A 25,436-nucleotide genomic window follows, 5' to 3' on the forward strand; every position below is an offset into this window, starting at 1 on the left:
CCCCTGTGGATTTCCTAGTATATGGGACTGAAGATTTCTATGGAATACATGATGTTTTGAAATTGCTTTATTCTGTCTACTGCGCATAGACTCAGCTGAGCTATTTTGAACTGCTTTCCTAGAACTGATTTGCCTGCTTAAGCTCTTAAGCGTATAAGGATGGACTACCATGGCCTGTGGACAGAATGGTCAGTAAAGACACACTGCTGATAAACTGCTGCCAATGCTTTAATAGATTCTGGACTGCATCTACTATGTATGGTGGACTTTACTTACCTTTATCATTAACAACAGCAGTGGGCTATTGACATTCCTAAGCAAGGAATTACTATCTATTTGCTGCTACATGCTTGACATATTAATTCCAGGGAAACTGATGTTGTGCTACGGCTGATTCTTCAGTTTGCGAAGCTTATTATGAGTAGGCCTTGTAACAGGTGCTAAAATTGTGGCTGGTCAGTCTTTTTGGATTAATTAATTTATGATCCCTGCATAGTGTGAATGTGTGGTTGGTTGTACAGAGGCCTGGGCTCAAGGCATGAATAAGGTGACAATGCTTTCAAACCTTGGTTTTAATAGTGGTGGTTGCTGGATTATTTTATATTTTTTGCTAAAATGGCATGATTGTATTTTTTTTATATATTATTGAAAAAAGTTTACTGTAAACCTTGGCTACACTGTGGCTGGTCCTTAAGTGAAATTACTTTTTTTAGGGGTGAACCCCTTGGTTACCCAGGATTTAGTATATTGGAGTGGTTGGCTTCAAAGGACTCAACCTAATCGAGTGAGGTGAGTCAGTGCCCCCACATTGCGACTTTAAAAAATTGAGTCTCCTTATATGCATTTAAATATTCTTATTGTATTTGTTTCGTTTTTAGTTAACTATCACTTATTGACTCTGATTCATTCATTTCATTCTTCTGTTAAAGTGTATGTCCAGACAATTTTGTTTTGTTTTTTTTAGTTTTGTACAGAGTGGGGAATGTAGGCCCTGGAATGTAGGGTTTCCAATCCTTCCCTACCCTAGCCAAAACTAAAAAAAAACTTTCAGGTAGACATACACATACACTTCTATTTTCTTTTTTGCTCTTTTTTTTATTTTTGTATAAATGACTTTGTAATAAATTGTTATTGCATAGTTGTTTTACTCATGAAAGCTTGTCCCCTTTAACCAGCCATAGATGGTCCTGAATCTTAGCAGGTTGAGCAGGGATCAGTCAAGATTCGAACTATGCATGAGCAGGCTGATTGTACCCAATTCAATTGTTGAACGACTTGGGTACAACTAGCATGTCGGATTTTTAATTTTCCTTCCTGCAACCTGTGGTTGCAGTAAAGAAAATAACACTCTAAAGCTGGCTTTACATTTTGTCATATCAGCCAACTAGATTTAAAACATTTATTTTAATGTAAAGTATGCATGCATTGCAGGCCCACTTGCAAGGGCAAATATACTGTATGCACATTAAGAGATTGCAATCCCTGAGCCTATCTAGTAGATGGTACACTGATGTTCAGCGCATACAGGGTTTATTTATTAAAGATAGAGAGTGCAAAATCAGGCTCACTTCTGCATTGAAACCAATCAACTTCTAACCTGAGCTTGTTAAATTATGTTTTGGCAATAAAACCTGGAAGCTGATTGGTTTCTATGCAGAAGTGAGCCTGATTTTGCACTCTCCAGCTTTAGTAAATAAACTCCACAGTTTGGTCATATTTTGCCGTGTGCACAGAACATTCAAATACTTTCTGTTTCTCTATGGTATATAATGGAATGTGGGCATTAACATTTTAAATGAAAATTAAATCAAATTAATAAAAAATAGGAATGGGATTTGCTCACTCAGCCTTGCAAATTGTTCATGTGCCACGCTACAAGGCATATAAAAATTCCCGTATGCAATGCTGTCATTAAGAAAAAGGCAGAAGATCTACTGGCTTTTATATTGGAATCTCTATTCAAAGCTCCAGCATATTGTGTTTGAATGTTTGTGCATGTGCACAAAGGATTTACATATATGTAAATCAATACCCCTATTCATTTGGTTCAGTTAAGCTTTAAAAAAAAAAGGATTTTTTTACAGTTACTTTCAGTGATACCATGCACCTGATACAACTTACAGTTGTGTCCAAAATTATTCAACCCCCACTGAAATTGAGTGTTTTGGCCAGTTTGACATTGCTTTTGATCATTCAGTCATCTTGCTTACATTTACATTAAAGAGGCACTTGTAGGTCAGACAAATATAACATAACAGTTATAATGAAATAACCACAAATGTCTTTTCTGTGCTCACAGCATTATCAGTTTTATTCAACCCCCAAGTGACATTCAATCTTAGTACTTAGTACAGCATCCTTTTACAGTTATAACAGCTTTTAAACGTGAAGCATAGCTTGACACAAGTGTCTTGCAGCGATCTACGGGTATCTTCGCCCATTCTTCATGGGCAAAGGCCTCCAGTTCAGTCACATTCTTAGGCTTGCGCACTGCAACTGCTTTCTTTAAGTCCCACCAGAGGTTCTCAATCGGATTTAAGTCTGGTGACTGCGATGGCCACTCCAAAATGTTCCAGCCTTTCCTCTGCAACCATGCTCTAGTGGACTTGGAGGTATGCTTGGGATCATTGTCCTGTTGAAAGGTCCAACGTCTCCCAAGCCTCAGGTGTGTGACGGACTGCATCACGTTTCCATCCAATATCTCCTGGTACTGAAGAGAATTCATGGTACCTTGCACACGCTGAAGCTTCCCTGTACCTGCAGAAGCAAAACAGCCCCAAAGCATGATTGACCCTCCACCATGCTTCACAGTAGGCAAGGTGTTCTTTTCATCATAGGCCTTGTTCTTCCTCCTCCAAACATAGCGTTGATCCATGGGCCCAAACAGTTCTAATTTTGTTTCATCAGTCCACAGAACACTATCCCACAACTTTTGTGGTTTGTCCACATGGCTTTTGGCATACTGCAGTCGACTCTTCTTATTCTTTGGAGACAGCAAGGGGGTACGCCTGGGAGTTCTGGCACGGAGGCCTTCATTACGCAGTGTGCGTCTTATTGTCTGGGCTGAAACTTCTGTACCCACATCTGACAAATCTTTTCTCAGTTCCTCAGCAGTCACACGGGGACTTCTCTCCACTCTACGCTTCAGGTAGCGCACAGCAGTCGAAGTCAGCATCTTCTTTCTGCCACGACCAGGTAGCGTTTCAACAGTGCCCTTTGCCTTGAATTTGCGAATGATGCTTCCTAAGGTGTCTCTTGGTATGTTTAACATCTTTGCAATCTTCTTATAGCCATTGCCCTTCCTGTGAAGAGAAATCACCTCTTCTCTTGTCTTCCTGGACCATTCTCTTGCCTTCACCATGTTTGTAACCACACCAGTAAATGTCTAGAAGGAGCTGAGTATCACAGTCATTTTAAAGCTGCCTAATTGGTGCTTATTATGCTTGATTGCTGCTCGGTGACATCCACAGGTGTTTTCAATACCTGATGGAAAGCACCTGTATGAACCTCTGTTCTTCAGAGTGGTAGTCTTTAAGGGGTTGAATAATTGTGGCAATGAAGAAACCACATAAGAACCATTTACTACTGTATTACATAAACAATTGATGTCATTTTAGTTGCATTTGGGTAGTTACAACGTCCTTGTAGGATTTGATTCTGAATACAATTCCAAATGTACACTATAGTCCCTAAACCCCTTTACAGCATTGGGGGTTGAATAATTTTGGACACAACTGTATGTGGTTGGATACACCCAAAAACATTGGAAAAAGTCAATTTTTAAAAATATTTTTTAAACCTTTCTACAATTTAACTAGAAGCTGGAGCATACAGTGTAGGTGCATATACAGAACATATATACTGCTGAAAAAAATTAAAGGAACACTTTGAAAACCCATCAGATCTCAATGGGGAAAAATATCATGCTGGATATCTATACTGATATGGACTGGGTAATGTGTTAGGAGCGTTTGATGGAAATGAAAATTATCAACCTACAGAGGACTGAATTCAAAGACACCCCGAAAATCCTGCCTGACTATATCAGGGCATGCTCCTAATGAGATGACAGATGGTGTCCTGGGGTATTTCCTCCTAGATCTGGACCAGGGCATCACTGAGCTCCTGGACAGTCTGAGGTGCAACCTGGTGGCATCAGATGGACAAAAACATGATATCCCAGAGGTGTCCTATTGGATTTATGTCAGGAAAGCATGGGGGCCATTCAATGGTATCAATTCCTTCATCCTCTAGGAACTGCCTGCATAATCTCGCCACATGAGGCCGGGCATTGTCGTACACCAGGAGGAACCCAGGACCCACTGCACCAGCGTAGGGTCTGACAATGGGTCCAAGGATTTCATCCCGATACCTAATGGCAGTCAGGGTGCCATTGTCTAGCTTGTAGAGGTTCCTCCATGGATATGCCTCCCCAGACCATCACTAACCCACAACCAAAACAGTCATGTTACAGGAAGCATAACGTTTTCCATGGCTTCTCTAGACCCATTCACGTCTTTCACATGTGCTCAGGGTCATCTGTGAAAGCACAGGGCTCCAGTGGCAGACCTGCCAATTCTGCTGTTCAATGGCAAATGCCAATCGAGCTCTATGGAGCACAGGGCTCACTAGAGGACTTTGGGCCCTCAGGCAACCCTCATGGAGTCTGTTTCTGATTGTTTGGTCAGAGACATTCACACCAGTGGCCTGCAGGAGGTCATTTAGTAGGATTCTGGCAGTGCTCATCCTGTCCCTCCTTGCACAAAGTAGCAGATACCGGTCCTGCTGATGGGCTAAGGACTTGTATGGCCCTGTCCAGCTCTCCTAGAGTAACTTCCTGTCTCCTGGAATCTCCTCCTTGCTCTTGAGACTGTTCTGGGAGACACAGCAAACCTTTTGGCAATGGCACGTATTGATGTGCCATCCTGGAGGAATTGGACTGCCTGTGAAACCTCAATAGGGTCCAGATATCGCCTCACGCTACTACCGTAGTAGTGACAATGACCCTAGCAAATGCAAAACTAGTGAAAAACAGTCAGAAAAAGATGAGTAGGGTAAAAAATTTCAGTGTCCTCCACCTGTTAAATAATTCCTGTTTTGGAGGTAATCTCATTGTTGCTCATCTAGTGCACCTGTTAATTTCATTACCACCAAAGTAGCTGAAACTTATTAACAACCCCCCTGCTACTTAACTGACCAGATGAATACCCCAGGAGTTTAATTGACTTGATAATATACTCTGATTAAAAAGTGTTTCTTTCATTTTTTTGAGCAGTGTACTTTGTGAATCAACAGTATGACAGCAATTAGGATGTCAAAGCTCACCTGACATAGACAGGCAAAAAATGCAGCACTGCAAGTTTCAATCTGGAAATAAATTGTGCAATTTGCATAAAAAAAAAGTTATAATCTGCGTGCATATATACACATCATATTTATTTGGCAAAGATGTTTTTCTAGCAAAACCCTAAATGCACTTTTCTTACCTGAACTAGTGCATTCTGATTTCAAATCTTGTAGCTGTATCTTCCATATTATAAACATCTTTAGCGACAACTGTGGTGTTTTTTAAAATATTTTTTAAAACATATTAATAGATGACAACTTATTATGTTAGTTGTCCTGATATCATTCTTTCAAATAGAAATGCCTCATTTTCATAATCTGTGCCATGTTAAAATAAGTGTCCTCCTTAATTCCCTTGCTCTCCCTTTCATTTGAAATATTCCTTTTTTAATGTTGCCTTCTGGCTTAATATATTTTCAATTTCCTTGATAATATGCATTTAGCAATTTCTCTTTTTGCCTGTTAATTTCATAATAGTACCAGGGTTTACTGGCAATCAACATGCACTGTAGCTACATGCTCATTTTGCTCATTCCACTCCCTGCTACAATCTAACATAGAAAACTGCTGTTGGTTGTGCTTCCCAATTATTGCCTACAATTGAGGGTACAAGAGACTGAAATGACTTATTAACTACTTCAAAACCAGGCACTTTTACCCCCTTCCTGCTCAGGCCATTCTCAGCTAGCAGCACTGTCACACTTTCAATGACAATTGCATGGACACGCAACACTGTACCCATATGAAATTTTTATAATTTTTCTTCACACAAATAGAGCTTTCTTTTGGTGGTATTTAATCACTGCAACCCCACACCATAATCTCCCCCCCTCCCCACCAAACACTTACACTTGGCACAATGCAGTCAGGCAAGTACCATTCTCCTGCCAACCGCCAAACCCAGAAATATCCATCGGATTGCCAGACAGAGAAACGTGATTCATCATTCCAGAGAACACGTCTCCACTGCTCTAGATTTCAGTAGCGGCGTGCTTTACACCACTGCATCCGACGCTTTGCATTGCCCTTGGTTATGTAAGGTTTGGATGCAGCTGCTCGGCAATGGAAACCCATTCCATGAAGTTCTCTTTTAACCTCTTGCCGTCCGCCTGCTGTTTATAAACGGCAGGGCGGTGGCACTCCAGGGGCGGGTTGCCGTTCATAAATGGCACCCGCCTTTTCTATCTGTGTGCGCTCCTTGGGAGCGCACAGCACCGCGATCTGGTGCCCGCTGTGTCCTCCGGACACAGTGAAACACCGATCGTCGGACGGGACCTCTGTACGAGGTCCCGATCATGTGATAACTGATAGGCCAATCAGTGATCACATGCAAAGTAGTAAGCAAGATGTCACTTGTGACATCATTGCTTACTACGTGTGAAATCTGTGAATGATCACAGAGGTCACATAGTACAAGGCTATTCACAACAGCCTTGTACCATGTGACAAGGTGTGACCAATCACAGCTCACTCAGTATTTCTCAATGGCTGCAAGAATGCAGACAGAGAGAAAGAGAATTGATTGCTTTTACATCCTATATGGGTGTAAAAGCAATCACTGTAAAAAAAAAAAAAAAAAAATCTTCATCACCCCCACAAGTAGTACAGTGTCACCATGGTGACACTGTACTGCTAGGGTGACAGTATGTAAAAAAAACCCCATAAATAATAATATAAAAAAATAAAATAAAAATGTAAAAAAAATGTTTAAAAAATATAATTTTTGGTTATAAACTAATTTGGCTTATTTTTTTTTTACTAAAAATATAACGGAATAAATTTTAGTCAAGATTTATTATGAAAGATTATTTATTTGCAAAATTTTATAAGAAAAAACACTTTTTTAAAATTTTTTTGGACATTTTCATTTACATAGCAAAAAAAATAAAAATCCCAGCGGTGAATAAATACCACCAAAATAAAGCTTTATCTGTTTCAAAAAAATGGTAAAAAATTCATATGGGTACAGTGTTGCATGACCGCGCAATTGTCATTCAAAGTATGATAGTGCTGAAAGCTGAAAATTGCCCTGGACAGGAAGTGGGTAAAAGTGTCCGGACTGGAAGTGGTTAAGCAACCATTTTTTCAGAATGAAATTGATTCATTCAGTGTTTACTATTGCGATTAGCTGTGATTGGCCACAGCTAATAACATGGTACAAATTGGCTGCCATTGGCCCTGTCTGTACCATGTGATCACTGTGACCAATCACAGAGCTCATCACAATAGTACACAATCAATGGCATGAAACACAGCCGTCCATTGTGTACAATTGTCATGTAATCTGCTGTGATTGGCAGTGGGCCATTACAGTGACATGTCTTGACCATGTCTGGTGGACACAGCTAGTGACATATCACGCCGGAGCATGGCCCGATCCTGGGAGGACATCATATGGCATCCTCTCAGGAATATAGGGCATTCATATTACAATTGGCTGGGCAGGAAGGTGTTAATATAAATTACTCCATTGGAGACTGGAACTGGCAACTGGAACTGAGAATAAGCAAGTTTGAAATTCCTCAATTTTTTTTAGCCGGATTGCTAGTGAGCCAACTATATAGCGTATCTGTTTGGATGCACTTTCCAGACATTTTAAAAGGTTGGCCAACATGGTGTCCAACTTACTGCCTTCAAAATAACATTTAATTTGATTTTGTTTTTTTTTTTTCAGACAACCTGATCTGTTTTTGAGCTTTTTCTATGAGGTTGAGTTACTTCCTGATATGGTAACGCTTTTGTTGGGGTCCAGGGTCAAATTTAATTTGCATTGTATTCAGAGAAAGTGAAATTTTGACTGTAGGCCCACGATCTGGGCTATTCTTTTTTTTCCCTTTGAAATTGAATGAATATGCCTCTGATTGCTACTTTATGGGTGTTCCAAACAGAGTACACTTTGGTGCATGCAGTTGCATTATGTGTGAAATATTCTTGTAGGGTGTGCTGTACAAGACACAGACCTCTCAGTAGGGAGTCATTGTGGTACCATCTGTCATCATTTGGCCTATCATGAATAGATGTCAGAGTGAGTTGTACTGCATCATGATATGACCATGGTATTGGAAATATGTCACAGGAGGCTTTGGAGCAGGAGGGAGCAAGGGACCAGAATATAGTGGATCCAGGACCAGTTCTGATGCTGATGGCAAAAATAAGTATAATCCTATGTTTTATGATGCCATTCTTGGTAACAGTCTGCAACAGTTTTGAGCAAAAGGCCCTGAGCAGGGTTTGGGAATGCAGCTAAAGTCATAGTTTGGGGACATTTTCTGTCACGTTTAGAAAAGACAATAAGGTTAGAGACACAGCATAGCAATAAGATACCTTTCTGGAATGGATATTTTAAATGCAAGCAGTTTGCATAGACATAGTAGACTTGTAAGTAAGTAGAAGAATTTGTCTTGGCATTAGCCTCTTAAAGTCCCTATACAGCAGAGCAGAATGGAAGAGGAAAAAGCAGCACAAGGAGCCAATCAGTTTATGTGCTGGCAAATATCATGTTAATAGGAGAAGAAAGAAGAGTTAAAGGAAATTGAGCTCATCATGTTGATGTTTTTCCTATGACTGGGGTCATTAAGGGGAGGAAAAAAGTATGGTAGAGGATAGTTCAAGATTGAAGGGGAGTGTTGCAGCAAAGCTGTTTTTGTATTTTAACTTATTTTTCATTTTTGACTGGGTTTCTGCTTTAAACATACAGCTACTGTGCAGGCACAAGTAGTATATTATTATAAGATCTGTAAGAAAATAGGAAGAATGACATCCCGTGGCCACAGCCCTGAGGAAACTATAGGTTCCTGAAACAGCTCTAAATGCAATAACAGGTATGAAAATATTTTTATAACATTTAATATGGATAATTACCTTAACGAGTTTACCTAATAATATGAAGATACAGATTGTTGATCTTTTAAATTAAATATATCTTTCAAATCCAAATTTGAAAGTTTTATGAGAGACAGAGTAAAATAGCTTATGTTTTAGTTAACATTTTCCCAGGGTGTTTCATTTTTTACTTTTTTTTCACATGGGAAAAGAGAAAGTGCTTCCAAATGCATGATAGTAAATTTAATTTTGGAATATTTCCATTAAAATGTACCTCTAGAGTACTCTGTATAACTAATATATATATATATATATAATAAACTTGCGCAGTTGTTGTTTCAGCTTGTAAACTTGTTTCAGCTGTTTGCATGTCAGAGCTTTTTTTTTTCTAGTGAACTTAATGTTGTATGTAGAAAAAAAAATGTTGCCACTTTCACTGTGTGGCATAGCAAATCTCTGATATCTGCTTTGTTGGCCTATACGCATGAATAATTTTCCCAGTATTTGATTGTGATAGAAAAGAGAAAGAGAGAATTACCACAGTACAATCTCTTGTTGTCCTCTATCAGAATTCCGTTGGTTTGAGCTGGCTTACAACAGTGTAAAGACATCAGTGGCATGTGTTATAATATATTGGGCATTGTACTCCCAGAGAACACACAAAATAAAGATCATTGTTCTACCAGGGTGCAATTCACTGGGTTTTTCCCAGAGACTTTTAGGTCAAGTTTTTATAGGGTAATTTGATTTTCAAATTCTCCTTCTCTCTTTCCTCTCAGTGAGCCATAGTGTCCAAAGTTGTCTACATTTACTTCCCATGTTTTGTGCATGGTAGATGTCCTTTAAAAAGAGTATCTCAAATAAGTCTTTATTCTTGTTTTGTTGGCTCCTATTCTGTGTTTTCATGAACTCTGGCCCTGGCCATGGCAACTGCTAGAAAAATGTTAACATTGATTGACAGGATTAAAAAAGCCTCCATCCCTATCCGCATTTCAAACACTTTGAGAACAATGGTGTTTGGTGTGATTGAATTAATGAGATATCGCGGACTGTCAAAAGAGCACACATACTTTACATAAACCTGATTATCTTTGCATGGCAGAAACTAAGGAGGAAGAAAAAAAGGGAAAATCGTCAGCAGAGGTTGTCTTTCAGTGATACCTCCAAAGGAGCCATCAAAGTGTACACTCTGGCTCAGGGAGTGATGTGTTCACTCAGCTGGCCAAGCCTACCCTTTTTGTTAACTGCATGGCCCTACTTAGCATATATCAAGCGTGGATTTTAACAAGTCTATTCAAAGAATCAGGCCCTGAACAGCACAGTTTTCATAAGAGCACCTCACTGCAGAATCTCTTTTCTTCAGAAATTCATTGTTTAATATGAACTAAAAGAACACTAATAAAAAAAGTCAGCTTCCAAGAGTCACAAGATGCCATATGTTAACAACAATAAAACACTGATTCAAAAGCAGGAGGTTAAAGCAAGTTTCCATATAAACTAATATTCTGTATATAGAAAACTGATGACAGATCAGAACAACTTAAAAAGCAAACAAAAATTATGTGTGATATATTGTATATTTTAATTTATTGCAGTACCCTAAGCTGAAAAAAAAGTATTTTCTTTTTGGTACAATAGAACTCCAGTTTTAGCAGACCTACACTGAATGGTCATCAATACCCTTCCAGTTGTTTACCTATCCTTGCTCTGCCAAACAGTCTTGGTTGGTGCATCTCCTTTACAATGTTTACTGCAACGTCCAGTTTCACCCCTACATGTGCAGCAAATGTTCCATTTATTTCAATAGAGAGTTTGTAGTGTGCATGCAGGAGGAGCAGGACCCAACAGCAAAGGCTTGAAAGAGAAGATATGCTGAGCATCCAGTATAATGAAGCAAAGAGGGGACAGGCAAGTGAGGAACTTGTCAAGGGTGATCAGACACAGTATCAAAGAACACTAAGTGTAAGTAAACTGAACGTGGAGATACACCGTGTTAACTTGTAAATACAGAATGTCCATTTCAGCCACTCTCTTTTTTTTAAATACATGCCAAACGACTGCAGTACTTGTACTGCAGACAGGCAGCAGCTACAGGTACGTCGCTGTGGCTGTACTAAAACCCCCCATGACTGCTGTATCCATCAGTAATTGGCACCTGCTGATCATGTGATCGCTATGCGATCACATGATCACAATGTTAGCTAAGCTGTTATGAATCAATCTGCTTCATAATAGCTTTGATTCTCTTCCTGGTGAGCTGTGATTGTCCCACAGCTCTCACATGGTACATGGACCAAACAGAACCCTGTATCATGTTATTAGCTGTAGCCAATCACAGATCACTAGTATTTTGAACTGTCATGAACGTAATCCATTCGTCCGTTCAATGCAAGCATTGCATTGCAGGAGCAATAATCATTATTGCTCCTGCAATGCAAAGTATAAAAAAAAATCCCTGATCATCCCCACAGAATAGTACAATGTTACTATGGCAACATTGAACTATTCTGATGAGAGTCATTTTTTTAAATAGTAAAAAAAAAGAAGAAAAGAATGTTTTTAATTTTTTTAAGGTTTTTTTTTAACTACTTCTTTAATGCTCACCTGCAATGTGTGGGTGAGCGGCTGCTCTGGGTAAAGCAATGTACCCTTATGTCGCTTTCTATTTCCGGGTGTGAACGTGCATGCGTATGCTCCCTGCTGTTCCTCTGTTGGTCCTAGGAGAGAACTAAGAGAGAGCACCACACTGTGAGTAAAAGCACTACATTTTGCAAATGCACGTTAGATTAGCACATTTACCCTTTGATCACCCCTATTAACTCTTTTATCACCACTTCACCCAGCCAATCCCATTAGTACATTACATTTTTCACTGATCACTGTATTACTGCAACTACCGACATCAGATAGTGTCAGGGTCAGCTAGTGCCCCTCCCAGCCAGCGTAAGCTTAGATTGTCTGCACACTATTGCACTCACACTATAGGTTGCTGATCACCATTACTAGTATAATGTTTGTACGGATCAATATATTTATCATGAACAGAACTATACTAGTGCCTCCTTAGTATAGTGTCCCCAAAAATGCAGTGTTAGCAGGATCATCCCTGTTCACTGCCAAGGTACTAGCATTTATCCCCTTCACTGTTTTTTATGGAAGATTTGTATGAATTGATTGTGATTATGCACAACAATACATTGCTGCCCACCAAAATGCAGCTCTTGCCAGACAATTTGCATGGAAACCTATCATGATTTCCAAATTTAAACTGTTTTGGGCCTAACCCTCAACATGGGTATTACAAAAAAGAATGAATTGCGGTCATATTGGTCCACAGACCCGATTCATCATATGCCCACATTCTCTGATGTTACAAGTATGTCCACCAAGAACCAGCAATGTACTGGGACTTTGAATGGTCATACCAGGATGATGCCTGCACCTACTGGCAGCATCCTGGTATTGTTTTTTTCAGCTGGTGGCAGTCTTTAATGTAAAAGCAATCCTAGTGGCTAATTAACTGCTGTATCATTTTTACAAGCAGCGGAAAGGGATGCCCTCCTCTCACCACCTTCCATGGCTTTCTCTGGGTCTTTCATCCCACCGGGGAACCAGATAATGCAGCTGGGGGTTCTTGGTGTGATCAGATGCTTTAAGGGCAAAGGAGAGAGACTAACAGACCCCAGATTTCTCATAAAAGAGTACCAGTCGCTGCCTATCATTATCACAGGGGATATTTACATTCCCTGTGATAATAATAAAAGCAAAAAAATGAAAGGGACAGTGTAAAAATAAAAAAAGCAAAATAAATAATAAAAAAAAAACAACCTTGCAAAGGCAAATGCAAGTGCCGGTCCCATGTCGCTATGTAAACAGATATTGCACCATGTATGTGAGGTATCACCGTGAACATAAGATTGAGGGCAGTAATTCTAGCCAAAGACCTTCTGTGTAAATCTAAAGTGGTAACCTGTAAAGGCTTTTAAAACATTGCCTATGGATATTAAAAATGTATGTAGTTTGTTGTCGTTGCACATCATGTTTGGTATCTATTTACTCGATGTAACATCTATTTTTATCAAATATTTGGGCAAAATATATTGTGTTTTGTGCATTAAAATTTAAAAAGTTTATTTAAAAAAAATAGTGTTTGAAAAATCACTACACAAATACTGTGCGAAATAAAAAAATTGGAACACACAGCATTTTATTCTCTCTGCTTTAATAAAATATAAAGTGTTTGGGACTTCAAAGTAATTTTATAGAAAAAAACCCTTGTTTTTTTAGGTAAACAAAACGGGGTTTATTTACTAAAGCTGGAGAGTCCAAAATCAGACTCCCTTCTGCATAGAAACCAATCAGCTTCTAACCTCAGCTTGTTCAATGAAGCTTTGGCAATGAAACCTGGAAGCTGATTGGTTTCTATGCAGAAGGGAGTCTGATTTTGGACTCTCCAGCTTTAGTAAATAAACCCCAAAGTGTCAGAAAAGGTTTGGTCTTCAAGTGGATTTAGAAAGACACACAGTTTGACACAGTTCCCCACACATGGCTAATGTGTAAGGTAAAGTCTATAGGCTTGGAAAAATCTGTATGTAAATGCATAGAAAACTGGCTAAAAGATCGTATTCAAAGAGTAGTGGTTAATGATTCATACTCTGAACAGGGGTGGACTGACAACTCATAGGGCCCTTGGACAATAAGGGATCATGGGGCCCCTGTGTCCTTGCCCAAACTCAAAAAAGCCTATGAAAAAGGTACCAGGGGAATCTCATGGGGCCCCCTACTGACCCCGGGCCCTCGGGTAGTGCCCGAGTTTCCAAATGCTTAGTCTGACTCTGAATGGTCTAGGGTTGTCAGTGGTGTACCCCAAAGTTCAGTGTTGGGCCCCTTACTTTTTAATATATTTATAAACAACATAGGGTCTGAGATTAAAAATCCCATTTCAGTCTTTGCAGATGACACCAAGCTGTGCAGTGGAATAACGTCCTTACAGGATGTCTCCAACTTAATTGGGCAACTATGTGGCAAATGAGGTTTAATGTTGATAAATGTAAGGTTATGCACTTGGGGGCTAAGAATATGCATGCATCATACATACTAGGGGGGTACAACTGGGGGAATCAATGGTGGAGAAGGATCTGGGAGTTCTGGTAGATCACAAGCTTAATAATAGCATGCAATGCCAAGCTGCAGTTTTTAAAGCGAGCAAAATCCTCTCTTGTATTAAAAGAGGTATAGACTCCAGAGAGAGAGATATCATATTACCCCGGTACAAATCATTAGTAAGACCTCATCTGGAATATGCAGTTCAGTTTTGGCACCAATTCACAAAAAGAACATTGGGGAACTGGAGAAAGTACAGAGAAGGGCATAGTGAACTCAGTGTAGAGCTATTTACCCTGAGGTCAACACAGAGGACACGGAGGCATTCTTTACATCTGGAGGAAAGGCTTCTTCACAGTGAGAGCTGTGAAAATGTGAGATAGACTCCCTCAAGAGTTAATTCTGGCAAGCTCAGCAGATTGCTTTTAAAAAGACCTGGATTCTTTCTTAGATACACAGAATATAACTGGATACTAACATTTATAGGTAAAGTTGATCCAGGGAATATCCGATTGCCTCTCCGGGGATCAGGAAGGATTTTTTTCACTGGAGGAGCAAATTGGATCATGCTTTGCTGGGTTTTCTTGCCTTCCTCTGGATCAACTGTGGATATAGGATTATAACTTTTGTTTGTTAATGGTTGAACTGGATGGACTGTTGTCTTTTTTCAGCCACACTAACTATGTAACACTAAGGTATTTACTAAGAGGCATGCTGAGTATTTTGCAGATCTCATTTGTTGCCACAAGTTTTTGGAAAATCAAGAAAGAAAACAAAAATTTATTTTTTCTTTTCTTTCTTTCTTTTTCAAAACCCTGTGAAAATGATATATGAAAAATACTCACCATGCCATTTACCAAATTACCTGGGTGTCTAATTTCCAAAAAGGGGTCTTTTTTTTTTTTTTACAATTCTGGCATTTCAGGGCCTCCAAAACTGTGATAAGTAGTGAGGAAGTGACACGAGGAATTATGCCCTTTGAAAGCCTGGAGGTGGTCAAAAAGTCTCTCACATGTGGTATTCTCATACTCATGAGAAGTAGCAGAATGTGTTTTGGAGTGTCTTTCCACATATACCCATTGCATGTGTGACAACTTTGTGTAAAAAAAAAAAGTCATTTTCCCAAAAATTGTGCAAAAAAGAAAATATTCCATGGACTTAAACATGCCTCTCAGAAAATTCCTTGGGGTAACTACTTTCCAAAAAGGGGTCTTTTTTTTATATATATAATGCCCTACCATTGTAAAACATCAAGAAATGTGATAGGCAGTCAGAAAGTAAAAACTGTGTAAATTCAAATATATATATACTATAAACTATGGTGTGTGTGTATATATATATATATATACACACACCATAGTTTGTAGACGCTATAACTTTCACACAAACCAATTATTATACACGTATTGGGATTTTTTTTTTACTAACAACATGCAGCAGAATATATTTTGGCCTAAATTTATGACTAAATTTGAGTTTATTGGATATTTTTTTTTAACAGAAAGTAGAGAATATAGCATTTTTGCAAGATTTTTGGTCTTTTTTTTGTTTATATCCCAAAAATGCAAAATCCAGTGCAGATCACATACCACCAAAAGAAATCTCTATTTGTGTGAAAAAAAGGACATACATTTCATTTGGATACAGCGCTGCAAGTCCACGCAAATACCAGTTGAAATAGCGCTGTGCTGAATAGCAAAACAATTGGCCTGGTCAGGAAGGGGGGAGGGAAACCTTGCAGGGTTGAAGTGGTTAAACATATTTATAGGCATCTGTTTGTTACAATAGAACAGGATCTGAGCAACATTGGGTACATCTATCCAAAAGCATTAAAAAATTTCAGTTTTTTTTGTGGTGCTAAGTAACACCATTTTAATATTGTAAAATACTGAACTTAAGGCATTTATTCATCTCAATATTTTTGCAAATATAAGCAATACAAATAGATAAAATAACACTTATTGCTATTAAAGCAGTTTTGATTTTGATCATAATGTTACTTTGCTGTTTAAAAAAGATGGAATTTGTTCTGGCAAGATGGTAAGTAAAATGTTCCCACCTATTGTCAATAAGAAACACAGTTATTACATACATCCAACAAGCATATCACAGCAGGACAAATTTCTCTGCAGAATGCATGCCCTTTTGCATGCCACATAAAAAATGTATTGAGACAGGACCGATACCTTCACATTTAACCACCTTATATGAAGCCTTGTAATGTAATGGCAGTTATTTTCCATAAAGTCTCAGATATACATTTGTGATAATGAATAATGTTATATTATGACTGGAGGTCACAATGTTTGATTATGTTAATGTAGGGAATATAGACAATTTCTAATGAACAAATGTCAAATGTAGGTGAAATCTCCTAACACAATGATAATGCATTATTATGTTGTGCAATACTTTTATTATCATCCTTGTTATCCTCCTATTTTGTTTAAGGGTTTGTTTTGCATACACCCCCTCACTCTCTGCCCGCATCGCCCGCCTCCTAAATGACATATCAGACTGGATGTCGCTCCATTTCCTCAAACTTAACCTATCCAAAACAGAGCTCCTGGTCTTCCCCCACCCTGTGCCCCCCCATCTTCTCCATCACTATTAACAACGCCACCATCTCTCCCACCCCACACGCCAAAGTCCTGGGTGTCACCCTGGACTCCCACCTCTCCTTCCTACCCCACATCCAACTGCTATCTAGATCTTGCAGGCTCCACCTCCGCAACATCTCCAAGATATGCACATTCCTCACCCCAGACACCACCAAACAACTCGTACACTCCCTCATCATCTCACGCCTGGACTATTGCAACTCCCTTCTCACTGGCCTACCCAAACAAACGCTATCCCCACTCCAGTCGATCCTAAACTCAGCGGCTAGACTTATCCACCTCACCAAGCGCTCCACATCTGCCTCCCTCCTCTACCAATCCCTTCATTGGCTCCCGATTGCCCAACGCATCAAATTCAAACTGCTAACTCTGACCTACAAAGCCATTCACAATGCCGCCCCAAACTACATAACTGACCTGATGCCCAGATACAACCCTACCCGTGCCCTCCGCTCCTCACAGGACCTCCTGCTCTCTAGCTCCCTGGTGTCCTCCTCCCACCCCGATTGCAGGACTTCTCCAGGACTTCCCTCATCCTCTGGAACTCCCTACCCCAATCCATCAGACTGTCACCTACCCTCCTCACCTTCAGGCGGCGCCCCCTGAAAACCCTCCTCTTCAGGGAAGCCTACCCCAACCTCACCTAACACCTGACCTCACCTAACAACTAACCTCCTCCAATCCTCCCACCACTCCATCCCCCACAGCCATTTCCTCGTGTACCACCTTCCCCTCCATCCTAGATTGTAAGCTCGAAAGAGCAGGGCCCTTGAACCCCTCGTGTATTGTATTGTTACTGTCTTGTCTCATGTTCTGTCCCCCTTGCTACTGTACAGCGCTGAGCATACCCTTTGGCGCTATATAAATACTGTATAATAATAATAATAAGTAGCTAAAAACATTTTTTTGGATAAACATGTAAAGGGCATCAGCCTATTGTGTAAAAATAACAGTAATGAAAGCAACGATATTTGCTCATTGCTTACACAGGCTCTTGTTTTGTGAAGCTGCTGCTCACAATGCAAGTTTATGAGTCATTCAAATCATTGAAAGCCATGTGCACCTTGTCTTTCAGATACAGTATGTTACCTTTACAGCTGTACACCAGCTAGTTGCAGTCATTTTAGCAGCTAATGTATCTTGCCCAAAATGGCTTAACCATACATTTTTCATTCAAAGTGAACCATTCCCCAAGTGCAGAACCACACTCTACATCATTATTTGTTTCACCTGTTTTCTCCTCCAAAACATCAGTGTAAGCAGACCAAACAGTGCTGTGTACTGTCATGCAAATTTCAACTTTTTGCAAAGAAATAAAAAAAATCAAGAACAAAGCCTAGTCACTCCCTGACAGCTCAGGAACCAGTAGCACATAACTCTCATTGGAAAAAGAGATGTCATTGACATGTGGGGCGTAATTGACAGCTGTGTTTTACCTTTGCCATGCTGTGCAAGGGGCAATGCTTAATAGAGAATAGCTGGATCTCTGAGAGCAAACTCAAGCTGAGTTTTTTGCACTAATTCACCAGTGAGTTGTTCATAAGTTAAACAGTTTACTTGTGGTTGAGGTTTCCATAAACATCAGAAAAGGAATAGGATAACAACAAAAATAAAAGGACAAAATATGTAAAACACATAAAATTACTTTAAAGAATATAAAAACCAAACCTTTTTTGAAAAAATATTTGGAAAAAGTATGGAATGGTTAAAAACTTTGTCATGGATTTTTTTTTTATAAGCCTCAACATCAAAGATCAGTGGGAGTATGAAATGACCCTACATCAGAGGTCGATGGGAGTACAAAATGTCCCTACATACTGTATGAGGATAGTGGGAGTAATGCATACCCTGCCATCCATAGTCAGTGGGACAGTGATCAGTAAAAGTAAATAAATGCCCTGTGTCAGTTAAAATACGCCTTCATGTCAGTGGCCAGTGGGAGTAATAAATGCTCCTGCTTCAGTGGGAGAAAACCATGCCTTAACATTACTGGGAGTGAAAAGTAGAACCTGTGCATCCTTGAAGGTAAAAAAAAAATCCCCATTTATGTATATGAGTTAAACATGCCACTGAGTAATTGGGAGTAATAAATGTAGCAGTGTCAGTGGTCAGTGAAAGTAATGAATGCAGTGGGTCATTGGTCAGTAGGAGTAGTAAATGCACCACCTTACATCATGTTCAACAGAATTCCCCCTTACACTGTAAGGGGGTCTCTGAAGACTCTGCTGTAAAGGGGAACTCTGATGTAAGGTGGGATTCTTGGAACCCTGATATATAGGGGAATGTTGTGAGGGTTCATCCTGACTGCTGCAATCTTGTTTTGTATGTTACTTACTCCTGACCCCTGCACTCTATACAATATGTTGTACATTACATACAGTAGTCCTGACCAAAGTGCTCATTGTCCCAACAGTTGCTAGTTTTAATGAAGTTCTTCTTTAAGGTTGGCTAGGTCAGTCATTCCTTTTTGTGTGCATGAAAGCATATGCAATGAAAATGTTGAATTTTTTTAAAAAAAAGATCCTTTGCCATGAGGTTTATATGTGTCTATGAGACTGTCAGTTGTGGTACAATAATTAGGAATATTTTGCGGGTACAAGGGCCATTATACAGTATGTGTGCAATGTATATATAGTGACTAGGCACAGATTCCGTTTAATGGTTCCCGTTTAATCCCCTCCCACTGTTAGCCAAAATTTGGCAATGCATATTGATCACAGCGACGTGCTACGCACACCGCAGAACTTATTTTTCTGTTTAATCCCAGGATGCCCCAGGTTTTTTATCATCCTAGTCATGCTCACATTTTGTCTTTCTGTTCGGGATTTGTCATCGTAAAGCTAGCAGATTATTTGTTCTGAGTATTGTTAATGTTTATTCATCGTTCATACTACTTACAGTAGATGTTGATTGTCTGAGTTTATAATAGGAGTTTCTGTCATATTTCAGGATGTCAGTAAAAATGTGCATCCGTAAATTTTCTTGTTCAAGTATTTTTATTTTAGAATAGTGAATGCAGAGAGTACTGGCAGAAAAACCTCACCAACCATAGTAGCAAAGTAGGTGCATACAGAGTAGTTCTGGAGGTTAACAATGCACAATCCTGAGAGTTTACTGTTGTGCTGGGAGTTACTGTGCCATGCTAGGATTTACTGTGGTGCCATACTAAGGGGTTAATTATTGTGCATTGTTGGAGGTTAATTGTTGTGCAGTGCTGGGGGTATATTATTTTGCCATACTGATGGTTCATTATTGTGCCGTTTGGGGGTTAATTATTGTTCTGTGCTTGGGGATAATTATTGTGCCAAGCTAGTTGTTTATTTTTGTTCCATACCGCTATTATGCACTTTCTGTCCGCCCACCCACCCGCAATGTACTGTGAACGGGCGGCAGCTACAGGACCAGCAAAGTATCTGTATGTTGCTGGTGTTGTACCAATACAGGTGTGTGCTGCCATGTCAACTGTGTCAACTGGACATATCTGAATGAAGATCCTAGTGAACAGGACCCGGTGATCATGTGGTCAAAATGTGATCACATGATCACAATGAGAACAAAGCTGTTATGAATCAATATGATTCATAGCAGCTCTGCTTCTCTTCCTGGTGAGCTGTGATTGGCCCAAAGCTCTCACGTGACACTTGGGGCCAATCACAGCATCCTGTACCATGTGACCAGCTGTAACCAATCACAGATCAGTGTATTTTGAGCTGTCATGAACTTAACACATTCATGACAGTTCAAAGCAAGCTTTGCATTTCAGGAGCAATAATCTTTATTGTTCCTGCCTACAATGCGAAGTGTAACCCCCCCCCCCCAGAGTAGGGAAAAAAAGGAAAATAATGTTTAACCAGTTGCCCTTCGCCCTATAACAGAAATATTGCTACAGGGTGGCAGGGCTGTGCAAAGTTGGCAGCTACAGATATCAATCACTGGGTCCCGGTTTGGAATGGTATAGAACAAAAATAAACAACTAGCTTGGCACAATAATTATCACTTTCTGACTATCTATCACAGTTTCAGAAGCCCTGAAATGGCTTGATAGAACACCCCTCCCAAATAGCCCCTTTTTGGAAATTAAATACCTCAGGATATTTGCTGAGAGGCATGTCGAGCCCATGGAAGATTTTATTCTTTGCCACATGTTTTTGGAAAATGACACTTTTTTTGCACAAAATTGTCATTTTAATTAGATATTTCTCACACATGCCATATGTGGGACTACATCCCAAAACACATTCTTCAATGTCTCCAGAGTATGGGGATACCACATGCGTGAGACTTTTTGGGAGCTTAGCCATGTACTGGGCCTGAAAAACAACGACCAACATCAGACTTTCAAAGGGAGTAAAACTTATTTGACTGACTTATCACAGTTTCAGAGGCCCTGAAAGGCATGGTATTACAACCCTGCACCCCCCAAATTACCCCTTTTTGGAAAGTAGATGCTCCAAGGTACTTGCTAAGAGGAATGGCAAGTATATTCAAGATATTATTTGTTGCTACAAGTTTTTGTAAAATGAAGAAAGAACACAAAAATGTATTTTTTATTTTCTTTTTTCATTTTCCAAAAATGAGATCTGCAAAATACTCTTCTGGCCTCTGATCAAATTCCATGGGTTTTCTACTTTTCAAAAAAGGGATCATTTGGGGAGGGGGGTGTTTCTACTATCCCAGTTTTTCTGGGCCTCCAAAACTGTGATCTGTACTGAGGAAGCGACATGAAAGCTTGAAGGTCATTGGATTTCAGGGGCCTGTACGTGGGTAGGTTGTCAAAAATTCTCACACATGTGGTATCCCCATACTCAGGAGAAGTAGCAGAATGTCTTGCCATCTGTCACCCATGGCATGTGTGAGAAATATCTAATTAAAGTGACAACTTTGTGCAAAAAAAAAAAAAGATTTTTTTGGTCATTTTCCAAATACATGTGGCAAAAGAATATCTTCCATGGACTCAACACGCCTATCAGAAAATAGCCTGGGGTATCTACTTTCCAAAAAGGGGGCATTTGGGGGATGTTTGAACTGTTCTGGCATTTTATGCCAAACATTAGAAGCTTCTGCCACACATCCACCTACACTTCTAATGTTGGGCATGCATGTAATGTTACTTTTTTATGTATCCTATGGGCTGCAAAAAAAAGAATCTAACTGATTCCTTCATTCACACCAACCAATGTAGATAAAGAAATCTCGGCCAGATAAAAGTGAAAAACACATATGCTGATGCATAGGAGCCTACTGACCATCCCACACTCTTAGTGCTTAAATAGACACCTTTTTGTACCAATATTGAACTCTACAGGAAACTAAATACGGCTTCATCATTTGGTTGTTAAGCATACACCTCCCATATTAAGATTATATTCTTGGACACAGAGAATCTTTTCAACACACACTGAAGCCACGCAAATGTGGACTTTCATATCTGATTGAATGGCAGGCAGAATGAAAACATCCCATTTGTCCTTCCACTTCACTACGGTATGAGTAATTTACCATTCAGCAAGTAGGCTTTCTCCCACTTTCTAAGTCAGGTGTTAACAAGCCATTGAGGGAAGATCCGGCAATTAGGTTGTATGGTGCCACAGCAGCCAAATCCAAGATTGAATAAGTGTCTAAAAAATGACAAGCTTGGATAGGAAATGTCCACATACAAATGGTATCCCTTCTGGAACAAGGATGACACCAAGTGCCATACTATCTTGTCACTTCTATGTATTCTAGAAAATCGGTTAAAAAGATGCTGCATCAATGTCAACTGATTGATGCTTGGAGACTTAAACATCCAAGAGAGATTATACTTTCTTTTCCTCTGCACATAGGATGTACTCTTGACTGGATTATATAATGACTGAGCATAGACTCTTGGGCCCTGATTTACTAAGAATTGAGTCTACCAGCAGACGCTGAACATTCGGCAGACTCAATTCAATCAATCAAGACCTGTCAGTCTTCAGAAAGGTACCCAGCAAGCTGATTAAAAAGAATCTACTTTCTAGACTCTTTCCTGTTAGTAAATACATAATGACGTTGGGCACATTTCTAGATGCAATGCCAGATATGTTTGCTAGGTGGTGTACAACCACGGGCTTTGTCCCATTGGCATTTATCTGATTGCATATGAGAATACTTATAATTTAAAATAAAAAGCACACCTATATTATAATTTATTTTTTTTGCTGCTGTTTCTCCAAAAATGATCGGCCAACTAATGTGTTTCCTAATGAATGTCATACATTCTATTTTCAAATATCAAACATTTTCACACTTATAGCTCAAATAATTTGAATGTATAGTTTATATGTCTAGTTTAATTATATCAAAGTATAATTATATATCTTAATTCTCTTTAATTGTGTAACTATTCTGCATTCCAGCTCAAACTCTGTCTCCTACAGTGGCTTAGTGATTAGAACTCAGAATTCACAGCACTTGGGTCATGGGTTCTAATCCCAGTCATGGCTACACTTGTCTGGAGTTTGCATGCTTTCTCTGCACGTGTGTGTTTCTGTCAACACTCCAAACACATGCTGTTAGGTTAATTGGGCCTAGTATATGTCTGAGTTTCTGGCCTTAGATTGTATGCTCCTTGACATTTGTAAAAGCCCAAAATATGGAGATCAATTTCCAGGGTTCTGTCAGTGCCAGGAATATTGATCAATCAATTAAGTTTTTGGCTACTGACTAGAAAGTGGAAAGGGAATGAATCTTACCTGCGTCATGTTCTTCTGATAAGTTTTAAACTTTCAAATTTTCCTTCAGTTTATATTTCATTGCAACTTTGTTTCTCTTCTCTTAGGCTACGTTCACACTAGCTTTGTCAGCAGACGTCAGACAGGCGTATGGGAAGCTTTTTTAACGGTTCTCAAATGCCTATGAAAATTCTGCACATGGCAGCACACAGTGCTGTTCACACTGAAGCGTTAGCGTTGCGTCACGGCAAAACTGTGCCTCATGCGAGTCAGGAGGAGTTGAAGCCTCCCATTCAAGTCTATGGTGCTACTCCTCAAACGCCTGGCAGGCGTTTGCGGTGCAGTTGCAATGCGGTTGCAAGGCGTTTGCGGAGCGGTAATACCATTTAACTTCATTATAGATGTTTGTGGTGCAGTTTTAACGCTTGGCAAATGCCTATAAAATGCCTCAAAACTGCACATAGGGCGTTTGGGGAGCAATTGAGGAGTATTAAAAACACTTTCCAAATGCCTGTCATATGCTATAGGAGCGTTTGGCGAGAGCAGAAGTAAAGTCAAGTGTGAATGAGCCCTTAAACCTCTCTCCTTATACAACTTGACCCCCCCCCCCCCCGTCATCACCTGTTCCATCTGAAAATCTATGTATCACCGCCCCGCTCTTTTTATTTAAATATTTATTTACTGATCAAGTTAATGTGTCTCATTTCCTATCACCTACAGCTCAGATCTCGCATTATTATAAGATTCCTAAGTGTATCTCACCACTAGTCTGATTGAATTCACAATTCCTGGTCAGTCCCGTTAACTTACCTCTAATAATCTTTAGGGCCAGTTCACACTACATGTGTTTCAGTTGTTTTTTCTGCATCCAAAACACACAGAAAGAAGGTTATATGGTTGTCAATGTCATAGTTCACATCAGCACTTGCAGTTCCAGTGCGTTGCAGGTGCTGCCAAACAAGTCGAACAGGCTGCATTGTTTATGCATAGACTGGAAACTGTACGGGAAAATGCCCTGGAATGCACTAACATGCACATGTCCCTAAATAAATTGAAGAAAAAGAGAGGGAAAAAATTAACTGGAAAGCATAAAAAAATGCACTGGAACACATCAAAAACACGTCCAAAATTCACTGGAACATGCTAAACATACATCAAAAAAGTGCATGCAAAAACGCATCTGGAACACATCTAGACAGTGTTTCTATAGTGTGAACTGACCCTTAGGACTTGTTCACACCATTTGTGGTGCAGAAACGCATGCAAGAGCACACATTGTCCAGCACAGCAAAGAAATGCAATGCCCTCTGCAGATGCAGGTACCATGGTGAAAACTTAATTACACCTCCACACGTCTAGTAAACACAGACGCATTCACAGACACCAAAACGCATGGCACCACACTACTGTGCGGTTAGGCGCAACACAATTTTAAAATAATATGCCTGCAGTATTTTTGCATGTTCCCACATGTTAGGCAGCACATTTAACCACTTGAGCCCCAGAGGATTTACCCCCCTTAATGTCCAGGCCTTTTTTTGCTGTTTGGCGCTGCACTAATTCAAATGATAATTGCGCGGTCATGCAATGCTGTACCCAAACAAAATTTACGTCCTTTTTTTCACACAAATAGAGCTTTCTTTTGGTGGTATTTGATCACCTGTGCACTTTTTATTTTTTGCGCTATAAACAAAAAAATCCACGAAACTTTTGAAAAAAAACAATATTTTCTACTTTCAGCTATAAAAAATATATCGTAAACTCAAAGTTAGTCATAAATTTAAGCCAAAATGTATTCTGCTACATGTTTTTGGTAAAAAAAATCCCGTGCATTAGCGGGCAAACTGGC

General features: G+C 39.6%; 1 long non-coding RNA gene across 3 annotated transcripts in view; it reads right to left on the bottom strand.

The window, feature by feature from the left end:
* The window catches only part of LOC149443537 (uncharacterized), a 113,880-nt gene that overhangs the window by 18,848 nt on the left and 69,596 nt on the right, over nt 1-25,436 (bottom strand). For 2 of the 3 annotated variants that reach the window (XR_016306655.1, XR_016306657.1), the window contains exon 2: nt 11,773-11,896. This is a non-coding gene — a long non-coding RNA (uncharacterized LOC149443537). Of the gene's footprint in view, nt 1-11,772; nt 11,897-24,397; nt 24,450-25,436 lie in introns of all 3 variants that reach the window. The other variant, XR_016306656.1, reaches the window with a different exon arrangement.

The sequence above is a fragment of the Staurois parvus genome, unplaced genomic scaffold, assembly GCF_062004578.1.
Source record: "Staurois parvus isolate SC_StPar_1 unplaced genomic scaffold, SC_StPar_1.0 ptg000850l, whole genome shotgun sequence".
Taxonomy (NCBI): domain Eukaryota; kingdom Metazoa; phylum Chordata; class Amphibia; order Anura; family Ranidae; genus Staurois; species Staurois parvus.